The sequence below is a fragment of the Scyliorhinus torazame genome, chromosome 9, assembly GCF_047496885.1.
Source record: "Scyliorhinus torazame isolate Kashiwa2021f chromosome 9, sScyTor2.1, whole genome shotgun sequence".
Taxonomy (NCBI): Eukaryota; Metazoa; Chordata; class Chondrichthyes; order Carcharhiniformes; family Scyliorhinidae; genus Scyliorhinus; species Scyliorhinus torazame.
This window is the reverse complement of record NC_092715.1, coordinates 85759121-85784819: the sequence shown is the minus strand read 5'-3', so window position 1 is coordinate 85784819 and position 25699 is coordinate 85759121. Positions and strand designations below refer to the sequence as shown.

General features: G+C 45.8%; 1 long non-coding RNA gene across 2 annotated transcripts in view; it reads right to left on the bottom strand.

Annotated features, from left to right (window-relative positions):
- The window catches only part of LOC140429357 (uncharacterized), a 124891-nt gene that overhangs the window by 98513 nt on the left and 679 nt on the right, over positions 1 to 25699 (bottom strand). For both annotated transcript variants that reach the window (XR_011949054.1, XR_011949053.1), the window contains exon 2: positions 18501 to 18710. This is a non-coding gene — a long non-coding RNA (uncharacterized lncRNA). The remainder of the gene's footprint in view (positions 1 to 18500; positions 18711 to 25699) is intronic.

Sequence of the window (25699 nt, the reverse complement as noted above, 5' to 3'; positions counted from 1 at the left end):
ACTTAATTGAGGCATACAAGATGATCAGAGGATTGGATAGGGTGGACAGTGAGAGCCTTTTTCCTCGGATGGTGATGTCTAGCACGAGGGGACATAGCTTTAAATTGAGCGGAGATAGATATAAGACAGATGTCAGAGGTAGGTTCTTAGAGAGTAGTAAGGGCGTGGAATGCCTTGCTGCAACAGTAGTGGACTCGCCAACACTAAGGGCATTCAAATGGTCATTGGATAGAGATATGGACGATAAGGGAATAGTGTAAATGGGCTTTAGAGTGGTTTCACAGGTCAACAAAGAACAAAGAACAAAGAAAGGTCGGCGCAACATCGAGGGCCAAAGGGCCTGTACTGCGCTGTAATGTTCTATGTTCTAATTCATTTTGTTTCCAATGAATGGGCAATTTAGCATGGCCAATCACCTACCCTGCACATCTTTGGTTTGTGGGGGTAAGACCCATGCAGAAACGGGAAGAACTCCACGCGGACAATGACCTGGGGCTGGGATCGAACCCAGGTCCTCGGCACCGTGAGGCAACAGTGATAACCACTAGGGAGGCTTTTAGGTATATGCAGGTGCAGGACTTTACGAATGTTTCTGGTGAAACTGCCCTCCTCGTTGTTGGGAGGAGATGTTGGCGGTAATAGGGTTGGGATGAGGTCACCTCGGCGATTTCTGGGGAGATTTTGGAGTCACTGGTGGGGGCTAAGGCTGGGCTCGGTGCTGGAGGAGGGGTTAATCAGACATTAGACATAGGAGCAGAATTAGGCCGCTAAGCCCATCGAGTCTGCTCCACCATTCAGTCATGGCTGATATGTTTCTCATCCCCATTCTCCTGCCTCCACCCCATAATTCCTAATCCCATTATTAATCAGAACTGATCTATCTCTGTTTTAAAGACAATCTTAAGTGACTTGTCCTCCACAGCCTTCTCCGACAATGAGTTCCACAGATTCACCACCCTCTGGTTGAATAAATTCCTCCTCATCTCTATTCTAAAGGATTGTCTCTTCAATCTGAGGCTGTGCCCTTGGTTTCTAGTTTTTCCTACAAGTGGAAACATCCTCTCCACGTTCACTCTGTCTAGGGTTCTCGGTATTTTGTAAGTTTCAATGAGATCCCCCCCATCCTTCGAAACTCCATCGAGCATGCCCAGAGATGCACACTCCATGGTGGGTGGTGACCGCTCCATAGAATTCCAGTGCAGAAGTAGGCCATTCGGCCCATCGAGTCTGCACCAACAATTTGAACGAATACACTACCTCGGCCCAAGCCTCCTTCCTATTCCTGCAACCCCACCCTAAGCGGCAATTTAGCATGACCAAAGCACCTAATCTGCACTTCTTTGGACTGTGGGAGGAAACCGGAGCACCCAGAGGAAACCCACGCAGACACGGGTAGAAAGTGCAAACTCCACACAGTTTCCCGATGTCGGAATCGAACCCGGGTCCCTGAGGCACTGTGTGGCCATGCCACTGAGCCACCATGCCGCCTCCATGGTTCAGCTCATGACCTCCATGTCTGAGGGCATGAGTTCCATGGTGCAGGGCTTCAACTGATGATGCAAACACCATTGGGAATCCATAAATGTTAGCGCCAAAGGACGGCTGGGATCTGGATCTCACTTCAGTTGCCCCTCTATCCCAAGGAGGTGCCCAGAGGTCCCCAGACACCCAGAGGGAAGATAATCAGCAGGAACGCAGCCCAAACCTTTCCACCAAGAGACCCTGGGGTTGTGCAGCCGATCTCACACACCCCTCACTGTGAGTGAAACATGTTGAGGCCCCCACATCGAGGAAGGCAGCACTGCAACACCTGTGCTGCCTGAAAGCAGCTTGGGACCCACAAGGTCCTAGCACCTCAGCGGACATCCACCAAGGTCATCTCAGGCACCAGTAGGATGCAAAAGTCAGCAAGCCGCCCCAACCTCAGCTGCGGATACTGGGGATACACCTAGACGTAGAGGGAAGGCGAGAAAGACTAAGAAATGTGTGGCGTCTAGTGGTCATGGGTGAACCTAGGCACTATTAGAGAAAGTACATCATTGTAATAAATTAAAAATCACTTTGATCACCCATAAAGAGCTTCAACTCTGTCACGTCATTACACCAAGCTCTGAAAACCCCTGTGTAAACTCAGAGCTTTTTCCCTGCGCAGTGTGAAAATGGCAGCGCAATGTCTCTCCCAGCTCCTGCATTGTCGATGCAGTAGTGCTGCGATTCTCCTCATGCAGGCCTCCAGCCCACCTCCCCCTCAACCCACCCAACCCGTAGAATGTTTCCCGCTGCCAGAACAACGCACAGTCCTCTCATATGTGCCAGCATTCTCTAGTTATGATGATGTCGTCATCTGAAAACATGTGAGAGTCTGTCCACCTCATCAAGAAATGGCGAAACACATTGGGACCCCTGATCTTGGAAGAGGCAGTTGCAGCTGAGAAGTGTTATTCTGTCTCAATGGGGCCCTAGATCCCCTCATTCAGTAAGTGGTCGCATTCAGCTCTCGGTCAGGCAGGAGTCAGATATTTCAGGGAGGTTAAGATGAGCATTGCTTTGTCCTCACTTCAAGTCAGCATCATTCTCCTGCAGCGGCCAATCAGTTGCGTTAGCACCCTGCACATGAATGGAGTGACCATGTTGATGACCTCCGCAGGTCAGTAATGAGAAGAAATTAGGCCCCATGTTGGGAGAGGTTCCCACCCCCCCCTCCCCCCACCGAGCATTAAGCTGAGCTTTACAGCCTTCTGGAATCCACATTGAGTGAAACATCTTCAGACCATGAACCCTGCCATCTGTTTTTATTTCCCCCCCCCCCCCCCCAAGTGCCAATCTGCCATTTTGTCTTTTTTTTAGCTTTCAAACAGAGCTGCTCGTTAATTCTGCCATTAGACTTACTGTGTGATGCGACCATCAATTCACACGAAACAGAGAGTAGATGTAAACTGTGGCTTTAATCGACTAGAACAGTGCCTGCCTGTGACTGCTCTGCTAGTGAGGGCCGCCTACAGGTTGCTGCTCTTTATACCTCCCCTCAAGGGGCGGAGCCCACAAGAGCACCAACATGATACATTCCATGTAATATCGTACAATGGTCCATAGGTGGAGCCCACATGGGCAACAGCGTGATACAATGAAATACATGGTGAATGGTTAATACAATACGTTCACCACACTGTGGATCAATGCTTTGTTTCTTTGCTACAACCATTATCATTCCCTTTGCCTTTTGTTCCATGACAGCTTTGTTATTTAATCTCTCCCGCTCTCTAACCGATCCCAGACATTTGTTCTACCTCCTGCTCCCACTTTCAACAGCATCAAGCCCACATTTATACTTCCCTTCAGTTCCAAAGATGAGTCACATTGGAGTCAAAATGTTAACTGGGTTTTTTGCCCCACAAATGTAGGCCTTGTCAGTGATACCCACATCTAATGAAAGAATTAAAAAAGGGGAAAAAAAAACTGTGCAAAATGGCTGTCACATTCTGCCACATATAACGCTGACAGTAACTAATTAACTGTTTCTGAAGTGCTTTGGGACATTGTGAAAGATATCATAAGCTCCACAAATATACATACTTTCTTAGTGAATATTAGTTGTGTGCAGGAAGAATTAACGTTAGCTGAGGTAGCAAGTTATCAGTCCAAATGTATTGGTATATTTTCTCCCTGTTAATTTACTTTTTAACTGAACAGATGTATCTTTATGTATTTTATTGGCCATAATGCGCTTGGGGGACACCCTGTATGAAAGACCCTGTATAAATGCAGGTCTTTGTTTCAATCTTTCTTCCTTTTATTATAACTTCAAAAAAATACTTCTCAGGCCTCACTAAACTGGAAAGCTGTGCATACTGTTTATCTGGAATGAGATCTAATATCTTGAAAGAATGTTGGGTCCCTGTTGTGAGGTGGGACCCAATATACCATGCTTGCAATTCATCAAGAGAGAATAAAGCCTGTTATGTTCAGTCCCCTCTGGTAACCAAAGTAGTTAAAACATCATTAGCATCAACATACCCAGTACTTCAATGAAATGAATTCAAATGAAAATATGCGTTTGACATCTTACCTAGCTTCATTTCACAAAAGAAAACAAAAATGTTTTAAAATTCATGTTTAAATTGGTTAATTTTTCTGTGGTCCAAATATTCCTACAATATTGCAACCTCCCCCTCTCATTAGAATTTCTTTTATCTTTATGTGTGCAAGGCGGCTACTGCAAAATAAATATTTTCATGTCCCATGGCTTTTGCTGCTACCTTTCCCTCAGTCTATATCATTATGTTTTGAAAGAATGCTACTGTGTGCCTGAACTCTCGAGGTCATCCCACCTCAAAATGTCACAGCTCAAAAGCACTGCATGTCCAGAGGCAAAACAAAATTGGTTCGTATAACCACTTAATGTAATTGTGATGACTCACCACTGACTAAGTGAAAACAGCCATGATGACTTGCATTTCTATAGCATCTTTAATGTGGGAAAACATCCCAAGGCGCTTCAGAGTGATGTGAGGAAAAAGAAGAGACAAATTAAGAAGGAAATGGATCAATTTGCTGGGCAGGTATTAAAGGCAAAAACAACTAGGAGTCATCACAAAATCAACAACTTAAACCTGCTCTTAGTGAAACAGCAAGTGCCATTAAATTGACAAATCGAATTACTTTTTCTATGTGTATTTTGTGTAACCACCACAGGGTGCAATTAACCTTGTTGCACCTGTTTTTCAGGAAAAATCTAGATGTAAAAAAGTTCAATTTAGGTGGAATTGCCTACACAAGATGGACTGCAGTGGTTCAAGAAGCCAGCTGACCACCTCAAGGGCACAGAGGGATGGGCAACAAACACTGACCTAGTTAGCAACACTCACAGCCCATGAAAGAATAGAAAAAAAAAGAGCACAGGAACCAGGACAGGGAGAAAGGAAAGCCTGGGTGCTAGCTAATCTGAAGCTGAGGTTGTTCTGCTGCAAAGGAGTCAAATGAAGGCCAGGCTACTGAAGAAGGCTGATGGATGAACGTGCACAATTGTTGGTGCAATGGAAAACCTAGCAGAAAGTCTACAGTCAATTGTACAAGCAACCTGGAGGTGCCCAGAACCTACTTGGTATGGGATTTTGAGCAGAGCATAGAAGACAACCTTTTCACCATGGAATGGGTGGGCACCTCCATTAGCACTCTACCTCCATTCCCCATCCTCTTTCATGTGCTCCTGCTCCTCAGCTTCTCACTGGATGGATGATGGCAAGTGCCGCCCCCTCACAGCGACCGGGTTGAAAGATACTAGTGCAAATCTTGAAACGCACTCAGCTGAGTACAGGGGCCCTTCCCCAGAGTGGTCCAGGCAGCATGTTGCTTGCAGATACTGATTCTTTACTTACCTGTAGTGGCATAGCCCTCATTGTAAGCCTGGTGTGAACTTGTGCATGGGTTCTGGAGCAGAGTCATGTGTCAAGTCATGAGTGGATAGCCCTTGTTGCCCAGTAGTTAGACTTTAATTTGCCATGATGTGTCAATTAGAGATGCCACAAAAAACTGCTGCAGAATGAAGAAATTATGGCGGGAATTCTGCTACATTTTGGCAAAATGCCATCTTGGGCATGAAAAGCAGAGTGTAAGCTGTTGGCTGCATCATCAGATTTTCCTGCCACATTTTTAAACATTTTATCCAAAGAAATTCAAGGGGTAGGTAGGTTCAGAGCCTGCCCCGCCAACAACTTTGCCTCTTAAAAGATGTGGTCACTGCTTTTAAAGTGCGTTCTGATGTAAAAAAATAAATATGGAAACCCCCCTTTGGAACTCCCCCACACCACGGATCATCCTTACAAAACATGGAACCCCTCAGCACTTCTACCACGGAAACACCCCCTGCAATGCCCTCCTGTACTGCTCCCTGGCAATGTCTGGGCATTCCCACCTGGCACTGCCTGGGCACTGTTCCCAGCACTGACAGGCAATGGGATTCTCCACCACCTCTGCTGTTTCCACCTCCTGAAAATGGGAGTGGAAACTCCCCTATCCTGTTGGGATAATGCTCATTCGCCTGCTTGATGCATTCCAATGGTTGCCCATTGTGGGAGTGGAATTCTTTTAAGTTCATGATAATGCCTCGGTTCACTTGAATTGCATGAAAGCATTATTCATGCAGTCAGAGGCACGAGGCACCATGGAGGAGTTTGAAATCAATGCAAGATCTTATTATCAGTCTGTTTGCTTGTCTCTGGAAGAAAATGACTTTGATGAAGCTATATCTCTGTGTATACAGAGCCTCAGTGATGCACCTTCTGTAGCAGTGTATTTTAAATTGGGAAATGTTATTTATAATTGCAGCAGAAATCTGAAAGGAGCAAAATGCATAAAGGTTAGAAGGCATGATCACCTTGACAGCCACAGCAATAAAGTCCTTGCCCTACTTTGAGGATGTAGTTCTGGCTGCAGCAATTGACAGATTTAATTCATGGTATGAAATGAAATGAAAATCGCTTATTGTCACAAGTAGGCTTCAAATTAAGTTACTGCGAAAAGCCCCGAGTCGCCACATTCCGGCGCCTGTTCAGGGAGGCTGGTACGGAAAGTGAACTTGCGCTGCTGGCTGCCTTGGTCTGCTTTAAAAGCCAGCTATTTAGCCCACTGTGCTAAACCAGACTCATTTGTGAAGGAAGGATGTGTCAAACAATGGTCATTGTTGAAGCTGAGATAAGGGAATCACTCCTTGCAAACTCTCTGTGAATATAGACTTATGTTGTGACTCCTTCTCCTCCTATCCTTCCTCCACCTCCCTCTTCTAGCAGATTATCTTGCTCTCCTTGTTAGGTGAATTGGACATTCTGAATTCTCCCTCAATGCACCCGAACAGGCGTCGGAGTGTGGCGACTAGGGGATTTCCACAGTAACTTCATTGCAGTGTTAATGTAAGCCTACTTGTGACACTAATAAATGATATTATTATTATTATTCTCCCAGTCATGCATAATCCAAGAGGAAGGCCTACTAGGATACCCATGTCTGGAAGCAACTCGTTAAAATCAATGTAACAATACTTCAGCACCAGCCTTACCACTTCATGTAGACGATTCAAACTTTAGGCAGGTATAGAAGAGCTCTAAATGTATGTACAATTGCACCAATAGCCAGAAGAAATAATTCAAGAAATAATCTGCATGTAGTTCATGATCCTTTTAAATAGTTGGTGGAGACAGTGGGCGGTGGCTGGTCCTTCATCTCACACAACACACGTTCACCTACATGAGATTAACATAGAAACATAGAAAATAGGAACAGGAGGAGCCTATTCAGCCCTTCGAACCTGCTCCGCCATTCATTATGATCATGGTTGATCACCTAACTCAATAACCTTTCCTCCATATCCTTTGTTCTCCTTCGCCCAAGTGCTATATCAAACTGCTTCTTGAAAACATACAATATTTTGGCCTCAACTGCTTCCTGTGGTAGCGAATTCCACAGGCCGACCACTCTCTGGGTGAAGACATTTCTCCTCATCTCAGTTCTAAATGGTCCACCCCGTATCCTTAGACTGTGATCCGTGATTCAGGACACACCCACCATTGGGAACATCCTTCTTGCATCTACTTTGTCTAGTGCTGTTCGAATTTTATAGGTTTCTATGCGATTCCCCCCCTCATTCTTTTGAACTCTAGCGAATTAAATCCTAACCAACTCAATCTTTCCTCATACGTCAGTCCTGCTATCCCAGGAATCAGTCTGGTAAACCTTCTCTGCACTCCCTCTACAGCAAGAACATCCTTCCTCAGTTAAGGACACCAAAATTGCACATAATATTCCAGGTGTGGCGTAACCAAGTCCCTGTATAATTGCAGCAAGACATCCCTACTCCTGTACTCAAATCCACTTGCTCTGCAGAGCAACAAACCATTTCCCTTCTTTGCCTCCTGCTGCACCTGCATGCTTATGTTCAGTGACTGGTATATGAGGATAGAAGTTGCACATTCCCTCTCCTAATTTATGTTCATTCAGATAATAATCTGCCTTCCCTTTTTGATACCAAATTGGATAACCACGCATTTCTCCAAATTGCATTACATCTGCCATTCATTTGCCAACTCACTCAACATGTCCAAATCACACTGAAGGATCTCTGCATCTTCCTCACAGCTCACCCTTCCACCTAGACTTGTGCCACCTGAAAATTTGGAAATATTACATTCCGTTCCCTCATTTAAATCATTAATATATATTGTGAATAGCTGGGGCTCCAGCACCGATCCCTACCATACCCTGCCATTTGGAAATATACCCATTTACTCTTTGTTTCCTGTCTGCCAACCAGTTTTCTATACATCTCAATATACTACCCCTAATCCCATGCTCTTTAATTTTATACGTGAATTTTGTATGTGGGACTTTGTCAAGAGCCCTTTGAAAGTCCAAATAAACCACATCCACTGGTTTCCCTTCATCAACTCTACTAGTTACATCCTTGAAGAATTCCAGTAGATTTGGCAAGCATGATTTCCCCTTCATAAATCCATGCTGACTCTGTCCAATCCTGCCACTGTTTCTCAAATGCTCTGCTCTAAAATATTTGATAATGGATTCTAGAATTTTCTCCACTACTGATGCCAGGCTTATTGGTTTATAGTTTCCTGTATTCCCTCTACCTCCCTTTTTAAATAGTGGGGTTACATTAGCTGCCCCCCCCAATCTGTGGAACTGTTTCAGAATCTATAGAATCTTGAAAAATAACCACCCACTGTTTCTGGGGCCAAACCCTTAAGTACTCTGGGATGTAGATTATCAGATCCTGGGGACTGATCGATCATCAACCCCATTAATTTCCTCAATACCATTTCTCTATTAATACTGATCTCCTTCAGTTCCTCCCTCTCACTAAATCCTGTGTTCCCCAACATTTCTGGTATGTTTTTTGTGTTCTCTGTTGGGAAGGCAGAACCAAAGTATGTAATTTGTTGGTCAATCATTTCATTGTTCTGCATTATAAATTCCCCTGTTTCTGACTGTAAAGGACCTACATTTGTCTTTGCCAATCTTTTTCTCTTCACATATGTATTGAAACTTTTACAGTGAGTTTTTATGTTTACTGCAAGTTGATCCTCGTATTCTATTGTCCCCTTAATAATCAATCCCTTGGTCCTTTTTTGCTGAGATATGAACTGGTCCCAATCCTCAGGCCTGTTGTTTTTCTTGGCCAATTCAAATGCTTCCTCCTTGGATTCTTCCTTGTATATCTAATTCCCTTTGTAAGCCATGATTTTCCCTTTTTCCCTTTTACTTTTGTGCCATACAGGAATAAATATTATTTCAGTTCACCAATGCGCGCCTTGAATGTATGCCATTGCCTATCCACCGTCATTCCTTCAAGTAACCTTTCCCAATCCACCATAGCAAACTCACACCTGATACCACCGCAGTTTCCTTTATTAAGATTCAGGAGCCTAGTCTCAGAATCATCTCTCTCCATCTTGATGAAAAGTTCTGTCATATTATGGTCGCTCATCCCCAAGGGGTGTCGCACAACTAGATTGTCAATGTTTCCGTTCTCATGTCACAATACCCAGTCTAGGATAGCTTCTCCAGTTGGTTCCTCAACATCTTGCTCCAGAAAACCATCTTGTATTCACTCCAGGAATTCCTCCTTGACGGTCCTGTGACTAATTTGATTTACACAATCTATGCAAATTAAAATCACCCATAATTTCAGATGTTCCTTTTGCATGCATCTCTAATTTTCTGTTCAATGCCATTCTCAACATCAACACAAGAGTTTGGGGGTCAATATACAACCCCCAGTAAAACTTTTCGCCCCTTCTCAGCTCGAGCCATATTGATTCCACATTGTCGGAGCTATTAGCTTTCCTTCCTGTTGTGTTAATTTTCTCTTTAACCAACAATGCCTTTACCTTTTTGTCAGTCCTTCCAAATACTGAATACCAGGAATGTTCAATTCCCACCCCTGGTCACCCTGCAGCCATGTCTCCGAAATCCGGACTATGTCATACAAGTTTAAATCTATTTACACAATTAATTTATCCACTTCATTGCGAATACTCTGTGCGTTAAGGTACAGCCTTGAGGCTTATCTTTTTAACATTACTTGTCCCATTCCCATTATTCTTCATTGTGGCCCTGTTTGAATCTGGCCCTTGGTTTCTCTTTTGGTTTCACTTTTCTTATTCCCCTTTCTGGCTTTGTCCTTGATTTCCCCTCCTCTGCCTCCTTGCATAGTTTCCCATTCCCCTGCCATTTTAGTTTAAATCCTCCCTAACCACTCAAGCAAATACTACCCCAGGACATTAGTCTTAGTCCTGCCCAAGTGTAATCCTTCCAGTTTGTACTGGTCCCACCTCCCAATTAGGGTGAGACCCAATAAGACTGTGTGGGACAGGGCTGAATTACAGTATTAAAATGTCATTGCTGGTGTCAAAGCAGATTTGAACCCAGATTGGCATCATAATGTGCCTCTCCTTCATACTGCTGACAGTTGTTAGGCATGCCCTCAGAGAATTCTTTATCAAGATACCCAGTACACTTCCATTTGGATGTGTGTACATGCATTTCAGACCACATTTCTGAGCATTAGAAGGTTCCCTGGGACCCAAAGAAAGAGTGCTCCATTGCCCAGTTTTTTCCCCTTTTCCCTAAAATATGTTAATAAGGGAATCGATACCTGTTTTAGAATCCAAGCGGGAAATTTCTTAGCAGGAGTTGAACCTTAAAGGCTCCATTAATAACCTCCAGCAAAAATGAAGTAAACCAAAAAATACAAATACAATGGGCAGGATTATCCGTTTCTGAGACTATGTGTTAATGTCGGTGTAGAATTTGTGGACATTCACGGCAGCAAAACTGGCGCCGAACCTGGACCAATTTGACTGTGGAGGGGAGAGCACTGGTGCCACGTGGAACACAGTCGATTCCAATGAAAAACGGCGGAAAAACGGCATGGGATTTGCTGGGTTCATGGTTGACACTCACGAGGCTGACAAACTGCAGCTGCATATACACATTACAATCCCCTCACACATTCATCCCAGCCAACATGATGGCACTGTTTGTGCTGGAGCATGTTCATACAGCTCATAGGTCGGCTGGGGCCACAGGGCACCTAGGGTGTGGTCTGGGGGGACACCAATACGATCCGTGGCCTACGTTCACAGTGGGCAGTCAGCGGCGTGCGCAGCTGCCTTTCCAGCTGTGGCAATGGTGTTCATGTCCGTCCATCCCGACCCCAGAGCCCACTTCCTGGCCACCCCCTGCTACTCCCTCCGGTCCTGGCAGAAGCCCCCTGGCCAGCGGCACAGCTGTCAGAAAACTATGGCGATGTTGGACACTTTCTGCACCCCCATCTCCCTTCCTCAGCAGCCACGACACTGGTTTCACGATTTTTAAAAGCACAAGTGAACTGGGCCATCGGGAACTCAGCCCATCAGAGGTGGAGCATCACGGAGGCCCCGGAGAATACCGGGTCGGACCCGCTAATGATATGCAAAGGGTGTTTACTATACTGTGTTCCGGACCACATTGACACCACTGTCGAGGTGACGGAGAATTGCGACTTGCCGTTCAAATCGGCGCCTGCAGCGATTTTGGCATCGGAACCTATTCTCCGCCAATCGCGTTTCCTGATTTCGGTGTCAGACAACCGAGAATCCCGCCCCATATATTTATGTTACAATTTATGTAGGTTTGGGGAGAGAAGAGGAAGAATTAATAAATAAATATAAGTACCGCAACTTATGCAAACATTAAGTGCAATATAAAAGGCAGGGCAGAATAATTATGAATTAATTATAATTAATCATTAATGTAGTTAATTGAACATAATGGGTTAGGAATTGATATGAAAAGTGCTTGATTTGTTTCCATGAAAAACATATCAGTGTGGCAATGCAAATGGAATATAGAAGCAGGAATAGGCCATTCAGCCCATTAAGCCTGCCCCGCCATTCAATATGATCATGGCTGGTAATTCACTTTAATGCCTTTTTCCCATACTATCACCATGGGCTGGATTCTCCAATTTTTGGGCTATGTCCCCACGCTGGCGTGGGATTGGTGGCACTTTACACCAGAAAAACTGGCGCAAAACGGCCACCGATACAACGTTTTGCCGGGGGCGAGCAGGATGGCAGCATAGAGCACCCGGCTCTAGCTGCCGATACGCCCCGAGAATTGCTGGGTCCGTGGCCGCACATGCGCACGGTGGCGGCCTACTGCGGCCGCGCCGTGCTACATGGAGGACGCAGTCCATGGACCCAACCCGTGAAATAGTGCCCCACCTTTGGCCGGCTTGCGCGCCCCGGCCCACCCCCCACAGTGCCCCCAGCCCCGAATAACGAACCCATGCCCATGAATCAGCCCTCCCCTGACTGTGGTGGCACATGACTGAGTTCACAACCGCCACGCTGTGTTCCCGATGGATGAGACCACACGGAGCATCAGGGTGTGGGCCCCTGGCAATGTCTTCAGGCCGTCGATACGTGCCGCACCGTACTCTCCAAGTACGCCGCTTTGGAGGGGGCGGAGCATCGTGAAAGCAGTGCCACCCCGATTTGGTTTGAAACTTGGATTCTCCAGCCATTCACAGAATGCAATTTCGGCGTCAGCAACCAGAGAATCCAGCCACATATCTCTTTACATCATTGTCGTGTAGAAATCTGTCAGTCCCTACTTTAAACATGCTCAGTGACTGAGTTCCACAGCCCTCTGAGGTAGAGAATTCCTAAGATTCACAACCCACTGAATAAAAAAGTTTCTCCTCATTTTGGTTCTAAGTAGCTTCCCCCATATTTTGGAATTGGGTTCCCTGGTTCTAGACTTCAGAACTAGGGGAAACATCTTACCTGCATCTACCCTGTCTATCCCATTAAATATTTTATATATCACTGAATCCCAGGATCACAGAATTGTTACGGGCAGACGGAGGCCATTTGGCCTATCGTGTCTGCACCAGCACTCCAGACGAGCATCATGACGTAGTGCTATTCCTCTGCCTTTTCCCTGTATCCCTGCAAATTATTTCCATTCAAGTAATCACCTAATGTCCTCTTGAATGCCTCAAATGAATCTGTCTCCACCACATTTCCAGGCAGTGCGTTCCAGACCCAAAACATTCATGTGAAAAAGATTTTTCTTACACCACATTTGCTTCTTCTGTGCCCTCTTGCTCTTCATCCTTTGATGAGCAGGAACAGTTTCCCCCTATCTGCTCTGTCCATCCCCCTTATGATTCTGAACCCGTCTCTCAACTCTCCTCTTCGCCTTCTCACCAAGGAGAACAATCCAACCTATCCTCATAACTGAAGTTTCTCATCCCTGGAACTATTCTTATAAAACTCTTCTGCATCCTCTCCAATGCATTCACATCCTTCCTATAATATGGCCCCCTGAGCTATGCACAATATTCCAGCTGAGATCGAACTAGTGTGTTGTATAAGTTCAACATAACCGCGTTGCTCTTGTACTCTATGCCCCATTAAAGGAGCCCAGAATACTATATGCTTTATTAACTGCTCTCTCCACCTGTCCTGTCACCTTCAATTATTTATGCATACATATACCCCGATCCCTACACCCCTTGTAGCCATTTGGGATGGCCACGTCCCGATTACAAAATGGACACTTGCAAAGACTGCAGGGAAAATTGGACAATGCTAAGAAACAAGCTGATGCAAGCCCTGTCTGTTGATTAGAACCTTAAACGCTCAGACAGGACAGAAACTACCAAACAATTTACATACTAATGAGCCATCTCCGGGGACAAAAGGGAAACATTTAGATGCACAATGTTAGGACAGACTCCCCGGCGCCAGAAGAAGCTATGACAAAGCTGACTGACAGTCACCAGGACACACGCAGCGATCAGGGAACCACCCCTCTATTGGAGGAAAATCGATACCGATGATTGGGAAAGACCCAATTAGTTGAGGTCAAGTTCAAGCCCGCCCAAAAGAGCGCAAAGCCCTTTTGGGTATAAAAGGTATCCCCCAAGGGAGAACGCCCTCCTTTGGCTTTGGCTCTCACCGAAGAGAGAGACCTGCCTAGCAGCTACAGCAGACCAAGTAAGTTCCAAGTCAACGCACGCTACGAGATAGACGCTCCTAGTTGCTACCCTGTAAACAGCTCAACCCAGCAACCTCAGAACCGAGCAATGGCCACTGTTCCTCTGACTGAGTAGGCGCCCGAAGCTAAGTATAGGCCTTAGTAATAGTGGTAGGTTAGTTTTATAGTGTTTATGCATGAGTAGATTTGACTGTGTGTAAATAAATGAGCATTGCTTTTGAACTTACTAACTGGTGTATCGAGTCATTGATCAGTATTCGGTTCTGAAACTTGTGGCAGTGTCGAAAGATACCTGGCGACTCTTGAGCAAACGTGATTAAATAGAGCCAAATTAAGAACCAACCAAAAGTTAGCAACACCCTCCAACCCTTTTTTAATTTTACCCCTTTTTTATATTATCTCTCCATGCTCTTCCTACCAAAATGCATAACCTCATACTTCTCAACATTGAACTTCATCTGCTACCTAATAATAATAATCTTTATTGTCACACGTAGGCTGATATTAACACTGTAATGAAGTTATTGTGAAAATCCCCTAGTCGCTACATTCCGGCGCCTGTTTGGGTACACAGAGGGAGAATTCAGAATGTCCAAATGACCTAACAGTACATTTTTTGATACTTGTGGGAGGAAACCAGAGCACTCGGAGGAAACCCACACAGACACAAGGAGAATGTGCAGACTCCATACAGACAGTGACCCAAGCCGGGAACCGAACCTGGGACCCTGGATCTGTGAAACAACAGTGCTAACCATTGTGCTACCTTGCTGCCCTATTAACCTACTCCACCAACTTGAAGTTCTACACTGTCCTCCTCATAGTTTACAATACTTCCATGTTTTGTGTCATCTGCAAACTTCAAAATTGTCCCCTCCGCACCAAGATCTAGATCATTAATATATATCAGGCAAAGAAAGGGTCCCAATAGCAACCCCTCAAACACCCTACTAATCTGGTCTGGAGCCACCACTAACTTCCCTGCCCTATCCTGCCCCTGAACAATTTCCCTCACCACTGCCTCTCTCCGAAGTTGGCGTGCCAGCGTGCACCCTGCCTTCTCTCCATACTCGTAGACTGCTCCCCTCGCCCGTCTCAATTGGCGCACTGCCTTCCTTGTGGATAGCTGATCAAAGCTCGTCTGCAAATTCCTCTTTTCCACCAGTGCTGGATCCACATCCACTGCAAACCTCCTATCTAACTCCAACATCTCGTCCATTAATCTTTGCCACTCCACCCTTTCCTCCTTATTCACCTTTGCTTTAAACGATATCACCTCCCCCCTCACCTTCTTCACCGCCTTCAAAGCTTCCCATACCACCGCCTGCGAAACCTCCCCTGTACAATTAAACTCCACATATTCCTCAATTATATAGAACAAAGAACAATACAGCACAGGAACAGGCCCTTCAGCCATCCAAGCCTGCGCCGACCATGGCACCTGCCTAAACTAAAACTGTATGCACTTACAGAATCCGTATTCTTCCATTCCCACCCTATTCATATATCTGTCTAGATGTCCCTTAAATGCCACTATCGTACCTGCTCCCACAACCTCCCCAGGCAGCGCGTTCCACATATTTACCACCCTCTGTGTAAAATATTTGCCTTGCACATCTTTTCCCCACGCACTTTAAACCTATGCCCCCTAGTAGTTGACTCTCCTACCCGAGGAAAGAGCATTTGACTATCCACTGTCCATGCCACTCATAATCTTGTTGACCTCTATCAGGGCGTCTCTCAACCTCTGTCGTTCCAGTGATAACAGACCAAGTTTATCTAACCTCTCCTCATAGCTAATGCCCTCCATACCAGGCAACATCCTAGTAAACCGCTTCTGTACCCTCTCCAAAGCATCCACATCCTTCTGGTAGTGTGGTGACCAGAATTGTACACAATATTCCAAATGAGGCCTAACTAAGGTACTGTACAGCTGCAACATGACTTGCCAATTTTTATATTCAATGCCCCAACCGATGAAGGCAAACATGCTGTATGCCTTCTTGGCACCTTATCCACATGCGTTGCCACTTTCAGTGATCGGTGGAGATGCACGCTCAGACCTCTCTGCCTGTCAATATTCGCAATAGTTCTGCCATTTACTGAGTAATTCCTACATGCATTGGACCTTTCAAAGTGCAGTCCCTCATACTTGTCCAGATTAAACTCCCTCTGCCATTTCTCCGCCCAAGACTCCCACCAGTTTATATCTTGCTGTATCCTCTGACAATCCTTTTCACAATCAGCAACTCCACCAATTTTTGTGTCATCTGTAAACTTACTAATCAGACCAGCTACATTTTCTTCCAAATCATTTATACACACTGCGAAAAACGAAGGCCCAGAACTGATCACTGTGGAACGCCGCTAGTCACAGCCTTCCATTCAGAAAAGCAGCCTTCTACTGCTACTCTCTGTCTTCTGTGCCCAAGCCTGTTCTGTATCCAACTTGTCAGCTCTTAACTGATCCTAAGTGACTTCACCTTTTGCACCAGTCCACTATGAGGTACCTTGTCAAAGGCATTCCTGAAGTTCATGTATACAACATCTACTGCCTTTCCCTCATCTATCATCTTTGTCACTTCTTCGTAAAACTCGATCAAGTTAGTGAGGCACGACTTCCCCTTCACAAAACCATGCTGTCTATCACTAATAAGTCTATTTGTTTCCAAATTTGAGTAAATCCTGTCTCTAAGAATCTTTTCCAATAATTTCCCTACCACTGACATAAGCCTCACCGGCCTATAATTTCCTGGATTATCCCTGCTGCCCTTCTTAAACAGAGGAACAACATTGGCTACTCTCCAGTCCTCTGGTACTTCACCTGTAGCCAGTGAGGATACAAAGATTACAGACTACGCCCGAGCAATTTCCTTCCTTGCCTCCCTCAGTATTCTGGGGTAGATCCCATCAGGCCCTGGGGTCTTATCTACTTTCAAGCTTTTTAAGATGCCCAACACCTCCTCTTTATTAATATCAACATGACTCAGAATATCTACACACCCTTTTAAAAAAAAATTAGAGTGCCCAATTTATTTTTTCCAATTAAGGGGCAATTTAGCGTGGCCAATCCACCTACCCTGCACATCTTTGGGTTGTGGGGGCGAAACCCATGCAAACATGGGGAGAATGTGCAAACTCCACACAGACAGTGACCCAGAGCTGGGATCGCACCTGGGACCTCGGTGCCGTGAGGCAGCAGGGCTAACCACTGCGCCACCGTGATGCCCATATCTATACACTCTACCCTATACTACTCATCCACCAAGTCCTTTTCTTTGGTAAATACTGAGGCAAAGTATTCATTTAGTATCTCGTCCATTCCCTCTGGTTCCATACATAGATTCTCACCAATATTCTTGAATGGACCCACCCTTTCTCTGGCTACCCTCTTGCTCTTTATATATGTATAAACCGCCTTTGGAATTACCTTAACCCTGTTTGCCAACGACATTTCATGACCGCTTTTAGCCTTCCTAACTCCTACCTTAAGTTCCTTCCTGATGCACAATCAATTACTCTCAAGACGAAGTGATTCACAACTGAAGGCTTTCATCTGCTAGAACTCTTCCCCAGCAGCTTCGATACAGAAAGTGAAGGCTACTGGGATGGCACCGGTTCTTATACTCTGCCTCTCAGGGCAGAGCTATGTACAACAGCCAATGGTAGAATCCTGGGTCTAACCAATGGTCATCCACCTCTTAGGTACCGCAATACCGGGTACTACCACACTTCCTACTTTCTTTATATTCTTCAACGGCCTCATCTGTCCAAAGGCTTTTAGACCTTACGAATGCTTCCTTTTTCTTTTTGACAAGTTTCATAATATCCCTCGTTATCCAGGGTTCCCTATACTTGCCATTCTTATCTTTCGTCCTCACAGGTCCATGCCAGCCCTGAATTGTTAACTGTTCAATAAATGTGTTAAATCTATCTCCAAGTCTGAACCTTCCTTTGTCAGAGTATACATCAAGGAAGCAGCTTATGCTACGTGAAGAAGCATAACACAACATCCACCTCCTCATCAAATGCGTCCCTGGTGTCTTTTCTTCCCGCCATTTTTGGATTGCAGCTCCCTGATCTGTGCTGCTCAGCCTTCAGCCTGTCTTCCCTGCCATTTATTTTCTCTCTGTTTAAAGCAGACAAACTCACAGCCCACAAGCAGGCTAGCTGTTTCTGTGCCACTGTATCAAATCCAGGATAGTAGGTTGCAGAGTCGGCAGCCATTTTCAGTGCCTCATGTGTGGTTTCTGCAGCTCTAACTACTACGATGGTAAGTGTATTGAAAACTTCCATCCTCCATTTGAAGTAAACACCCAGTAATTCATAGTTGTCCGATAGCTGGGTTTTTTTTACGACTCTTTTACTTGCACTACTGGCTGTCACGATCGATCAGCTGATTCGCCAATGCCCCGCGACAAACTGTACAGTGTCCAAATACTTACTTGAGAGTTGTTTTTATTTGCCACTATGATGATTTTGCTTTGGAGGTCGATGATATTTCTCGCGACCTCACTTCCGATAGTGTACAGGGCTAGATGTACATCGATTATTCCTTCTTCTGGCTCACAAAACCATCGTCAAAAGTTGTTTTCCTCCCTTTTTGTTTTCAGTCCAAATCTCATCGCCAGTTTCTCTTTTGTTCTTTGTTATAGCTGCAAAGAGAAAGAATGAGAGATGGCACAAGTTGAGTTTGTATAACATAGTGCAAGGGGTTTATTTACAATATGTTGCTCAAACAGGGTACAATGGTGAACTCCACAAAAGCCTGCAAAATGCTCCAATGACATAATGGCGTAACAGGTGACATACCAGCCAGTGGTGTTACTCTGATACATAACAGTAGCTGACAAGGTTCCACATCAAAGGTCATTATGCAGAATAAGAGCTCATGGTGTAGGGATAACATATTATCATGGATCAAGAATTGATTAGCTGACAGGAAGCTGAGGGTAGGGATCAATAAGTCTTTTTTCAGCTTGGCAAGTTGTGACAAGTGGAATGACACGGGGATCAGTGCTGGGGCTTCAATTATTTACAATTTATATCAATGACTTGGAGGAAGAGCTGCTAAATTTGCTGATGAAACTAAGATTGGTAAGGCAGTGAGTTGTGCAGAGGTCATAGGGAGTCTACAAAGGGACATAGATAGGTTAAGTGAGAGGACAAACAACTTGGCAGATGGTAGTATGCTGTGGGAAAATATGAGCTTTTCCACTTTGGCCGTAAGAATTGAAAAACAGTATATTACTTAAATGGAAAGAGATTGCATAACTCTGAGGTGCAGGGTGTCCTGATACTTAAATCTGGAAAAGTTATTATGCTGGCACAGCAGGTGATTAGGAAGGCAAATAAAATGTCATTTGTAATGCAAAGAGAATGGAATATAATGTGGACATGCCGGCGTTGGACTGGGGTGGGCACAGTAGGAAGTCTGACAACACCAGGTTAAGGTCCAACAGGTTTGTTTTGATTCACTAGCTTTCAGAGCACAGCTCCTTCCTCAGGTGAACGAAGAGGTAGGTTCCAGAAACATTTATAAAGACAAAGTCAATGATGCGACACGATACTTTGAATGTGAGTCTTTGCAGGTAATTAAATCTTTACAGGTCCAGATGGAGCGACTGGAGATAGGGATAATCACAGGTTAAAGAGGTGTGAATTGTCTCAAGCCAGGACAGTTGGTAGGATTTTGCAAGCCCAGGCCAGATGGTGGGGGATGAATGTAATGCGACATGAATCCAAGGTCCCGGTTGAGGCCGTACTCATGTGTTCGGAACTTGGCTATCAGTTTCTGCTCAGCAATTCTGCATTGTTGCGCGTCCTGAAGGCCGCCTTGGAGAATGCTTACCCGAAGATTAGAGGCTGAATGCCCTTGCCTGCTGAAGTGTTCCCCGAAAGGAAGGGAACATTCCTGCCTGGTGATTGTCGTGCGATGTCCGTTCATCTGTTGGCGCAGCGTCTGCATGGTCTTGCCAATGTACCATGCCTCGGGACAGGGAATATAAAACCAGGGATGTTTTGCTGCAGTTGTACAGGGCAATGGTGAGACCACATCTAGAATACTGTGTACAATTCTGGTCTGCTTATTTAACGTGTTGGAAGAAGTAAACGGAAGATTCACAACTGATACCTGCGATGGGCGGTGGATTATCTTTCGAGGAAAGATTGGACTGACTGGGCCTATATCCACTCGATATTAGAAGATTAAGAGGTGATCTTAGTGAAACATAAAAGCATGATTCATCGGACACATCAGCTAGTGGGTGTGAAGGTCCCGGTGTCATATTTAAACACTAGTGCCACACATTCACATCACCCTCTCCAGCCCATCCAGCCACAAGCAAAATGCCACCTCCCTCAAGAAGAAGGCAGCACCCCACTTCAACCACCAGGTTTTCCACAGCTTGATCCATGGAGTCCGGGCACAGAAGCATGTCTTCTACCCACAGGATGGCTCACGGAAGCACCCAAGCATCACCTCTCCAGTCTGGGACGCTGTTTCCCAAGAGGTCAGTGCCTCTCAAAGTGCAGACTCAAAGGGCCGAATGGCCTCCTTCTGCACTGTAAATTCAATGATAATCTATGATTAATCTAGGACAAAGGTTCGGCACAACATCGTGGGCCGAAGGGCCTGTTCTGTGCTGTATTTTCTATGTTCTATGTTCTCTCCAGCCCATCCAGCCACAAGCAAAATGCCACCTCCCTCAAGAAGAAGGCAGCACCCCACTTCAACCACCAGGTTTTCCACAGCTTGATTAGGGATAGTCAGCACGGATTTGATTAGGGATAGTCAGCACGGATTTGTGAGGGGTAGGTCTTGCCTTACAAATCTTATTGAATTCTTTGAGGAGGTGACCAAGCATGTGGATGAAGGTAAAGCAGTGGATGTAGTGTACATGGATTTTAGTAAGGCATTTGATAAAGTTCCCCATGGTAGGCTTCTGCACAAAGTAAGGAGGCATGGGATAGTGGGAAATTTGGCCAGTTGGATAACGAACTGGCTAACCGATAGAAGTCAGAGAGTGGTGGTGGATGGCAAATATTCAGCCTGGATCCCAGTTACCAGTGGTGTACCGCAGGGATCAGTTCTGGGTCCTCTGCTGTTTGTGATTTTCATTAATGACTTGGATGAGGGAGTTGAAGGGTGGGTCAGTAAATTTGCAGACGATACGAAGATTGGTGGAGTTGTGGATAGTAAGGAGGGCTGTTGTCGGCTGCAAAGAGACATAGATAGGATGCAGAGCTGGGCTGAGAAGTGGCAGATGGAGTTTAACCCTGAAAAGTGTGAGGTTGTCCATTTTGGAAGGACAAATATGAATGCGGAATACAGGGCTAACGGTAGAGTTCTTGGCATTGTGGAGGAGCAGAGAGACCTTGGGGTCTATGTTCATACATCTTTGAAAGTTGCCACTCAAGTGGATAGAGCTGTGAAGAAGGCCTATGGTGTGCTCGCGTTCATTAACAGAGGGATTGAATTTAAGAGCCGTGAGGTGATGATGCAGCTGTACAAAACTTTGGTAAGGCCACATTTGGAGTACTGTGTACAGTTCTGGTCGCCTCATTTTAGGAAGGATGTGGAAGCTCTGGAAAAGGTGCAAAGAAGATTTACCAGGATGTTGCCTGGAATGGAGAGTAGGTCTTACAAGGAAAGGTTGAGGGTGCTAGGCCTTTTCTTATTAGAGCGGAGAAGGATGAGGGGCGACTTGATAGAGGTTTATAAGATGATCAGGGGAATAGATAGACAGTCAGAGACTTTTTCCCCAGGTGGAACACACCATTACAAGGGGACATAAATTTAAGGTGAAAGGTGAAAGATATAGGAGGGATATCAGAGGTAGGTTCTTTACCCAGAGAGTAGTGGGGGCATGGAATGCACAGCCTGTGGAAGTAGTTGAGTCGGAAACATTAGGGACCTTCAAGCAGCTGTTGGATAGGTACATGGATTACGGGAAAATGATATAGTGTTGATTTATTTGTTCTTAAGGGCAGCACGGTAGCATTGTGGATAGCACAATTGCTTCACAGATCCATGGTCCCAGGTTCGATTCCGGCTTGGGTCATTGTCTGTGCGGAGTCTGCACGTCCTCCCCGTGTCTGCGTGGGTTTCCTCCGGGTGCTCCGGTTTCCTCCCACAGTCCAAAGATGTGCGGGTTAGGTGAATTGGCTAATGATAAATTGCCCTTAATGTCCAAATTGCCCTTGGTGTTGGGTGGAGGTGTTGAGTTTGGGTAGGGTGCTCTTTCCAAGAGCTGGTGCAGACTCAAAGGGCCGAATGGCCTCCTTCTGCACTGTAAATTCAATGATAATCTATGATTAATCTAGGACAAAGGTTCGGCACAACATCGTGGGCCGAAGGGCCTGTTCTGTGCTGTATTTTCTATGTTCTATGTTCTCTCCAGCCCATCCAGCCACAAGCAAAATGCCACCTCCCTCAAGAAGAAGGCAGCACCCCACTTCAACCACCAGGTTTTCCACAGCTTGATTAGGGATAGTCAGCACGGATTTGATTAGGGATAGTCAGCACGGATTTGTGAGGGGTAGGTCTTGCCTTACAAATCTTATTGAATTCTTTGAGGAGGTGACCAAGCATGTGGATGAAGGTAAAGCAGTGGATGTAGTGCACATGGATTTTAGTCAGGCATTTGATAAAGTTCCCCATGGTAGGCTTCTGCACAAAGTAAGGAGGCATGGGATAGTGGGAAATTTGGCCAGTTGGATAACGAACTGGCTAACCGATAGAAGTCAGAGAGTGGTGGTGGATGGCAAATATTCAGCCTGGATCCCAGTTACCAGTGGTGTACCGCAGGGATCAGTTCTGGGTCCTCTGCTGTTTGTGATTTTCATTAATGACTTGGATGAGGGAGTTGAAGGGTGGGTCAGTAAATTTGCAGACGATACGAAGATTGGTGGAGTTGTGGATAGTAAGGAGGGCTGTTGTCGGCTGCAAAGAGACATAGATAGGATGCAGAGCTGGGCTGAGAAGTGGCAGATGGAGTTTAACCCTGAAAAGTGTGAGGTTGTCCATTTTGGAAGGACAAATATGAATGCGGAATACAGGGTTAACGGTAGAGTTCTTGGCATTGTGGAGGAGCAGAGAGACCTTGGGGTCTATATTCATACATCTTTGAAAGTTGCCACTCAAGTGGATAGAGCTGTGAAGAAGGCCTATGGTGTGCTCGCGTTCGTTAACAGAGGGATTGAATTTAAGAGCCGTGAGGTGATGATGCAGCTGTACAAAACTTTGGTAAGGCCACATTTGGAGTACTGTGTACAGTTCTGGTCGCCTCATTTTAGGAAGGATGTGGAAGCTCTGGAAAAGGTGCAAAGAAGATTTACCAGGATGTTGCCTGGAATGGAGAGTAGGTCTTACGAGGAAAGGTTGAGGGTGCTAGGCCTTTTCTCATTAGAGCGGTGAAGGATGAGGGGCGACTTGATAGAGGTTTATAAGATGATCAGGGGAATAGATAGAGTAGACAGTCAGAGACTTTTTCCCCAGGTGGAACACACCATTACAAGGGGACATAAATTTAAGGTGAAAGGTGGAAGATATAGGAGGGATATCAGAGGTAGGTTCTTTACCCAGAGAGTAGTGGGGGCATGGAATGCACTGCCTGTGGAAGTAGTTGAGTCGGAAACATTAGGGACCTTCAAGCAGCTGTTGGATAGGTACATGGATTACGGGAAAATGATATAGTGTAGATTTATTTGTTCTTAAGGGCAGCACGGTAGCATTGTGGATAGCACAATTGCTTCACAGATCCATGGTCCCAGGTTCGATTCCGGCTTGGGTCATTGTCTGCGCGGAGTCTGCACGTCCTCCCCGTGTCTGCGTGGGTTTCCTCCGGGTGCTCCGGTTTCCTCCCACAGTCCAAAGATGTGCGGGTTAGGTGAATTGGCCAATGATAAATTGCCCTTAATGTCCAAATTGCCCTTGGTGTTGGGTGGAGGTGTTGAGTTTGGGTAGGGTGCTCTTTCCAAGAGCTGGTGCAGACTCGGGGGGCCGAATGGCCTCCTTCTGCACTGTAAATTCAATGATAATCTATGATTAATCTAGGACAAAGGTTCGGCACAACATCGTGGGCCGAAGGGCCTGTTCTGTGCTGTATTTTCTATGTTCTATGTTCTCTCCAGCCCATCCAGCCACAAGCAAAATGCCACCTCCCTCAAGAAGAAGGCAGCACCCCACTTCAACCACCAGGTTTTCCACAGCTTGATCCCTGGAGTCCGGGCACAGAAGCATGTCTTCTACCCACAGGATGGCTCACGGAAGCACCCAAGCATCACCTCTCCAGTCTGGGACGCTGTTTCCCAAGAGGTCAGTGCCTCTGGCAACTGCGCCTAAAGTACAACTCAGTGCAGCAAGAGGATGAATGATCTTAACCGCTCCACCAGGGTAAGCCATCTTTCAACTCTCTCCAATATCAAACTCTCATCATGGCATCATGTACTCAAACACTAATCTCTTCACGGATATCACACATCCATTAGCCAGGAGCACATATCAAAACTCATTCTCTTATGTACAATTTCACATCACCACCATTTATCTTTCATATTGTTCATGCTCCATCCTCTGGCACTCTGGGGAGGGCTCACACAGGGGACGTGCATTTCACCCAATTATCTGCTCCATCTCTGCGAATCAAATGCCCTTCTTTCATCTTCATACAGGCCTAGTGAGCACACAACATGTGAGAGTGAGCCTAGATCAGGGGAGGGATGGCAGAGATCCTCACCCTCACAAAATTCAAGGAGACTGCAGCTGACCTTGCTGGGGAGGCAGCAATCGCTCTCATGGGGAAAGCGAGATCAGCCTGTCCCAGCAATCTAGTACGATCATAGCTCCAGTAACATTCAGAGGTGAACAAACCCACCATGAGAATTTCACGTGTACTATGTCCCTATCTATAAGCTGCAGATGCCCCGCGTGACCATCACCATTCCTTCTGCAGCCCAGTACAGAGCCAGATAAATCCATTGACTGTAGGACAGCCCTGCAGACAAAACTGTACCTTTTTTCCTCTGGAGCATACAGCTCTTGCTCCTCCCTGCAGCTGGATTACTCCTTGCTGCCAATGATTGCGCCTGCTGCACGCTTGCTGAACTTCTGCACTATCTCTGACCTCAGACTGAGGTCCACATACCCCTGGACTGCCTGTCATTTGTGACTCCTTTCCATTATGGAGCAGGAATCTCCACACTCTGTGACTCCTGTCCGAAAGCCTCTGAACTAAAACAGGAACCTTCATCCATTTCCTCTTTCCAAAGAGGACTAAGGACAACAGTGACCATCCCAAACCACACCACCGCCAATCTCGGAGTGTTGGTGCGAACCATCCCTAATTTGCACACTAACAACAGCAACTGCCCCGCGCCCACTCCCCACACCATTCCAGATTTGTGTGCATCCGCTTCCAGTAAACAATGTGGTATCCATTTGACCCCATTGTTTATCAGTGTTTCACGTACCTTTGTCAGTGTGCAGCTTCCCATCTCTCGGTCTTCTATCAGTCTTCCATTGTTTTTAATCCTCCTCCACCTCCCTACTCCACTTGCCCTTCCCTCCGCCATTGCACAGTCCTCCTTCCCCATTACCCCCCTTGTGTTTGCCCTTTGCCCTCTCCCCCACATTTCACAGCCC